This window comes from Micromys minutus (genome assembly GCF_963924665.1).
Source record: "Micromys minutus genome assembly, chromosome: 1".
NCBI classification, from domain to species: domain Eukaryota; kingdom Metazoa; phylum Chordata; class Mammalia; order Rodentia; family Muridae; genus Micromys; species Micromys minutus.
Window position 1 is genome coordinate 89041737 of NC_137969.1, and position 6512 is coordinate 89048248.

Below are 6512 nucleotides of genomic sequence, written 5' to 3' on the forward strand. Positions count from 1 at the left end.
AAGTTTGATGTACAACATCAACCCTGAGGCTGAAGGAGGTGGCTGCAGGACCAGCTGCAGTGTGAGCCCCGCCAGCCTTCTGCTCTGCAAACAGAAAACTGATCAAGAGAAAATTTCTGAGTTGGGTCAAGAGGGTCAAGCAGGTTCTTTCTCGGGTAGGGAGTCTTTTCCAGAGCACAGTTGGATGGGCCGTCACTCCTGTGGACCTGAGCTAAGCCAGGCCCAAGGGTGAGACCCATGTCTGAAACAGACCAGAGTGCAAAGTGCTTAGTAATAGCTGATACTGCCATGCTTTGCGGTTGGCAATGGGCTTTTAATTCATCCAGTGATGGGCTATATGCTTACACACACACACACACACACACACACACACACACACTTAGTATATAGCTAAGAAGTAAGGTGATTCCCTGCTTGCTATAAAGTCAGCTGCCACTGGCTTCCCTTATGTCCTGGTAGCATTCGAACACCAGTCCTTCCCACATTGCTGTGGTGTGTGTGTGTGTGTGTGTGTGTGTGTGTGTGTGTGTGTGTGTGTGTGTGTGTGTGTAGAAGAGTCCTATTTAAAGATGAGAAAAACTTTGGGAAAAGCCTGAGGGCTGAGGAAGTGAAGGTTTAAGATGGACCCAGAAGCCTCTCAGGCTCAAGGCACTGCTTCAACAGGGAGGATCTGAGCACCACAGGAGACTCAGCCTTTGTCAGATCATTGAAGCCATGTGTCTCCCAGGGATAAGTCAGGTGCCATGCATCAAGACGGTGTCATAAGGAGGAAGGAGCAGATGATGGGCATCCCATTGGCCACCTCCAGAAAAGAGGCAACAGGTTCCATGGTACACTGGCAAGGACACTGTAAGCCTTAGGACTGGGCACACGCTGTTTGATTCAGGGCATTTCTCCTCAATGTTGTTGTGCACCGGCTCAAAAACAGTGTAAGGTGGCAGGGGATCCACAGCAGGGATCATACCTGAAACGCGCCTAGCTCTGCCCGGCCCAGGGGCTCTGCCCGGCCCAGGGGCTCTGCCCGGCCCAGGGGCTCTGCCCGGCCCAGGGGCTCTGCCCTTGCCTGATTATTCCCCAAGGCCTGGCAGCAATTCTGGCTAGAAGGAAACAGAAAGCCTCCCTCTCTAAAAGGAGGGCTCTTCTCTGTTCCCTCTACCCCCATACACACGCACACCCAGCCAGAAATAGACAGCCACACGGAGTGTGCGTGCGAGTGTGTGCGAGTGACGGCGCCCAGCCGCAGCAGCCTGCCAGCCCCGGGGAGTGAATGAGCTGTGGCATGAATGAGAGGAGGAGCAATGGAGCCCGAGGAAAGGCTGTGGCTGCTGCTACAACTGCAGGCAGGCCGCCATGCTCGGGAGCAAGGGGGCCGGGGCAAAAACCGCCGGCCAGAAAGTAGTAATGGGGGGGGGGGGCAGTGGAGGGGGAAGCCCGACTGCAGAGTCCTGTCCCTGAGTGTCAGCGCTATGTCCCCAGACAAAAGGTTTGTAACTCCAAGCATCTCGGTGCAGTATCCGGAGTCCAGCCTGTCTGCCCTCTGCGCTTCCCCAGTGTGGGCCCTCGTGGGCCCCTGCTGAGAGCCCCAGCCAAGTGCCTGGTGATGAAATTCAATGGGAACGAGACCCAGGCCTGCACAGAGGAGTCACCTCCTGCACGAGTGTGAGGTATCATCGCCATCAGATGTGTGCCACACAGACATGCAGGTGGTGGCCGTTAACTTCTCAGGACTCAGGCTGGTTTCTCTCCCTGTTGAGAGATGCCTCATTTCCCAGATGAAGACCGTGGGAATTATGGAGTTTGCACCTGGGGCTGTGCCATAGCAAAGTTGTCTGTTTTCTAGCCCTTCAGAACCGCAGAGGGGTGTAGCTCACGTTCTGAGGGCCCTAGGAGAGCAGTGATGGTGTGGGGGCAGCAGCTCCTCGTCTCCTATAATGCCTTTCTTTACTGGGATGTCCACCAGTAGATAAACCATCAACTACTGCCCCTGCTCGTCTCCCTTGCTTGGCATTTGGCTTGGGTGCCATGCTGTAGGTATGCCATGCAGCGCTGGAGATGTGCATGATCTTTGATGCATTTGACCTCACGGGAGTTACTAATTAATAGGTCGGTGATAGATATTCCCATCCTGCAGACAGTGTAAGCTGAGGAGTCCAGTGCGGCTACAACTAAGCAGCTACCCTATTCTCCTGGCTGTCACCTGTGTCCCAACCTCTCAGCCATGGAGAGGGCTCTTGCTTCTGCCCTGAGACATGCACACTAAACCTTAAGCTGGCTTGTCAGGCAGTAGGATGATTTGGTTGAACTTACATGTGGAAATATGGGGTTTTCCCCTAAAATCAACTCCAGGCCAACTGAAACTCTTCGGCTAGTTTGTGAACAGAAGCTCGCACACAGAGCTGGTTTCGAGGACTGAGAATGGACCAAGTGGACCTAGGTATTCTCTCCCAACAGGAGACTCTGGGGTCCCGACAGCTGATGGGCCACTGGTTTGCAGCCCATGAGCTGGACATGGTTTATGCCAACTGTGCAGATGTCACCCATGCCTGTGGTACCACAAGAAGGGCTGTGGTGGATGACAGTGGACTGCTGAGAATTTCATGTATTTCTCAAAAAGACAAAGTAAAAACTGGCTTTTCCTGCATGAACCAGTGCATGCTCTAAGCGAACCCAGGTCCCTGCTGCTGCTGCAGCTGGGTATTAAGAAATCAAGGAAATGTGGGTACCGCCAGGGTGGGCTGCAGTAAGCATGTGTCTGTAGTTGTCCTCAGAGCCTTTCAGGAGCTGATGTGGACCAAGACTCTGAACACAGCCTCAGTGCAACAAAACTATCTCATCACAGGGAGTTTCTCTCGGGACTTAAAACCATGAGACAGACTTTGGGGACATATCTAGTTAAGTCTCCATCTTTCACTAAGAAAGGTCAAAATTCAGAGACATAGTGATCTGCCTTGGGCTGCACAGCAGCAGAGTGTCAAACCATGATGGGAACTTCTCGTGCATTCTCAGTCCAGACTCTGGATTCCAGAGATACAGAGTTTCTGGTACAGGCCGGAATTTCAGAAATTGCGGCACCAGGTCAGGAAAACCTCCCGGATTTCACCCTCTGGACCAGTATAGTCTTGTGATATGTGGCTCTGTGGATGTGTGTGCCCCTGCTTGGAGGCAGAATGCACATTCTTATTAAAGATGACACGACCGATAACCTCCTTCCCTGTATCCCCAGGCCCTCCTGGGAGAGGAGAGCAAAGAAGCCGGAGGGTAGCTGAGAGTAGACTTCTGGGGTGAGGGCTTGCTTAGTATGGGAGGCTCTGCATGACTCACTCTCTGGCACCAGAAAAGAACAAACCTTGGGGTGTCCTGGAGTTTGTGAGAGCTAGTGAGACACCCTTAGAGAGAAGCCCCAGGCAGGAGTGCTGAAAGAATAGCGGTGTCTCCCGTGAGTAGAACTGAGAGCCAGTATCTGTACATCTAGAACCACAGAGATTGCACTCAAAGAATCTCTGTCCCCACCCTCACCATTATGAAATGTTTAGGCCAGCTAAGTGGCACCATCTCATCTGTGCGTGGTGTGCATGGGATGGAGGGAAGGGGTTTGAATTGAATGCCTTCAGACTAAGACACAATGCTTCCCAGGACTCTGGCAGGGCAACTCCAGCTCCTTTAATAGTCAGAATAGCTGGGGGGGGGGGTGACCGTGTCGAGCAAGGGAGTAGGAGGAAGTGAGAAGTTCCAGGAAGTGCGGGGTCGTGGTGTTCTCTGCACCTGGTGACAGTGAGGAGGACATTGCAGACATGCCTCACCTCCCCAAGAGTTCTATCTGGGTAGAGTATGGACTCAGACCAGATGGAACTAGGAAGGGCAGGATAGTGAGCCCTAGGGGTCACCAGGAAGAGGTCTTTTGCCTGTTGGGCTCATGGCCCAAGCATCTCTCAGCACCAGCTCATCAATAACCAGGCTGGCTGCCAACACAACCCAGAATGCCTATCCTGGAAGTACAGAAAGAGCTCATACATGCCAGGGCTGTAGTTGTCCTGCATGTCCTCTGGGAAGAAGTGTCCCCTTTGCCTCTTCCCCTGTTACAAGCTTAGAAGACCCCCAGGAGGCTAGGAAGACCAGACCAAAGCTACAACAAGACCATCTATGGGGTTAGTTCTAGAGAAGATGATTACCTGAAACAGGGTGGCTTCAGAGTACCAAATGCATTGCAGGAGAGGGGAACTGAAGAAGCAGCAGCCGACTTAGGTAGAGAGGTTCTGCTGACCACGTACTGGACTCAGATCCTATTAGGCTACTGATGCCAAGGCAATGACAAGAAGCAAGGCAATCTGGCTTTCTGGGGCCATTCAGCCTCCTTCCCACTGAGCTTCGGACAGGACTTCGTGTCAAGGGTTTCAGGTGGGGTGCAGGACTTCGTATCAAGGGTTTCAGTTGGAGCGCTGCCCTCTACACAGGCTCAGAGCAGTGCAAAGGCTGCACCCATCCATGCTTCATACCCATCTCCAGTCCAGCTCCTATCTGAAGCTGTCCTGGCTGGTCTCTACCGGCTGAGGCCAGCTATACCTCCTGTATGCACCGGGCTTAGTCATGGGCCTTGCATAATGAGGGCCCCGCCTGTCCTTTAGCTATTACCTGGCACTTTACCTGCTTACCTGTCTAGTTTCATAGATGCACATGGTAGATCGCAAGCATTTGAGGGTCAGGTTTGTGTCACAGAAATATCTGTATTCAGTCCTGGGTATACAGGAGGTATTTCATTCAATAAATGCTCACCAAACGAGTGTCACCTCTATGATTCAGAGATGATCATATATGAGCATAATCATTCTTTTTGCCAAGAGTCTTTGGTAAAGAATCCTCACCATGATCTCACTTGGTTGAGAAGTGAGGGTCATGAGCTAGGGCATGAACTGGGTACACAGGCCAACATGGAGGATGCTTCTTAAAGGCCTCCATGGAGGTGAAATTTGTTCTAAGTCTCAGAAGACTATGTGGGGATTGCTCCTGGGCTCTAAAATCCAGTGGCGGTTGCTATGGGAAATAGCGTGAGGCAGAGTCCCTTGGAAGAAAACCAAATAATATTAGTGCTCAGGGTGTCTCTGAGTCTTTCCTCTTCTACTGAAAGATCTGGATTGCTGAAGTTGGGGAGAAGAGGCCGGTGAGGCTGGAGCAGAAAGCAGAATGACCCACCTGGGGGTGTAGGCAGCTCCTTCCCTACCCATCTGTAACCACCCAACCTGAGCCTGGACCCCCTACCCAGGAGGTCCCTGTGACATCATGGATTGTGGGAGTCCCTGAAGGTGTGGAGTCCAGATCTAGGTTGCTGAGTGTCCCACACAGATGATGAAGCTGAGTTGTTAGGACTTTGTATGGGAGGAGCAGTGGGCGGGAAAGATGTTTTCTATGGCTTCGCCTCAGCTAAGAATACTATGTTTTTAAAGCTATTTAGGAGCGATGGGAAGGAAGGAACATTGAGCACACATCAGCCAGCGAGACCTGGGAGTGTCCTACAGAGCACACAGTCATTCTCCACAGCTCCTGCAGGGGGAGTGATGTGCACCTGGGTTCCAAACCCGTGCTCTTCATCTGACACAGAGCTGCAGGAGCACAGGATTTAGTGCACATGTGTGTAGGCATGTGTGAGTGCAGTGAGTGGACATGTGTGTAAAGACCGGAGAACAGCCTCAGCTGCCATTCCTTGGAGGGCTTGTTTTGTTGTTTTATTTGTTGAGATCTAGAACTATTCCCGAATGGAATAAGCTGTCTCAGCAGTGAACCTAACCCATCCACCTATCTCCACGTCCCCAGGGCTAGGGTTATAGCCTATGCTACTCTCTTCAGCTTTTCCTTGCGATCAAACACAGGGCCTCCTGCTCCCATGACAAGGACACGCTTCCATGACAAGCACTTTACTGACTGAGTTATCACCACCTTATAAAAGGCCTCAAGGATTTTATGGGCATTTGTTTTTTATTTATCTAAGGCAGGATCAGAACCTCTGTCTAAAAGGAATAACCACCAGACACATTTCTCCACCTCTCTATTGGTTTCAAGGGGTAGGGTGTTGGCAGAACCGCCTTTCCTGTCACTTTCAGATGCTCATCAGCCATGTACTCTGCTGACCTGGCTTCCCCACCGTGGGTCCCTCCTGCTTTATTTCTTTCTGGGGAAGCAGCTCTGTGCAGTTTTCACACTTGTCTGACACCTTTGCCAGCTTCAAGTCTCAGCCTAAATCCAACATGCTTAGAGTGTACCTCCACTAGCCTTATCTGAAGGCCACCCTTGTTTGTCCCCATTATGTACCAAGTCTCTGGCCACTTAGCCATTCACAAGAGGGTTTACTGACTGGCTCTTGCGTGCTTCCTTTGCCTGGATACCCCAGGAAGGAAGGCCGTGGTTCAACCTGTCTATCATCACATGTCCATCCCCTGGTGCTACATGCAGCCCTGGAGCTCTGAAGCAAAGGAGAGAGCATGCTTCAATTCAGATGCTAACGGAAATCTACCCAGCTCCCT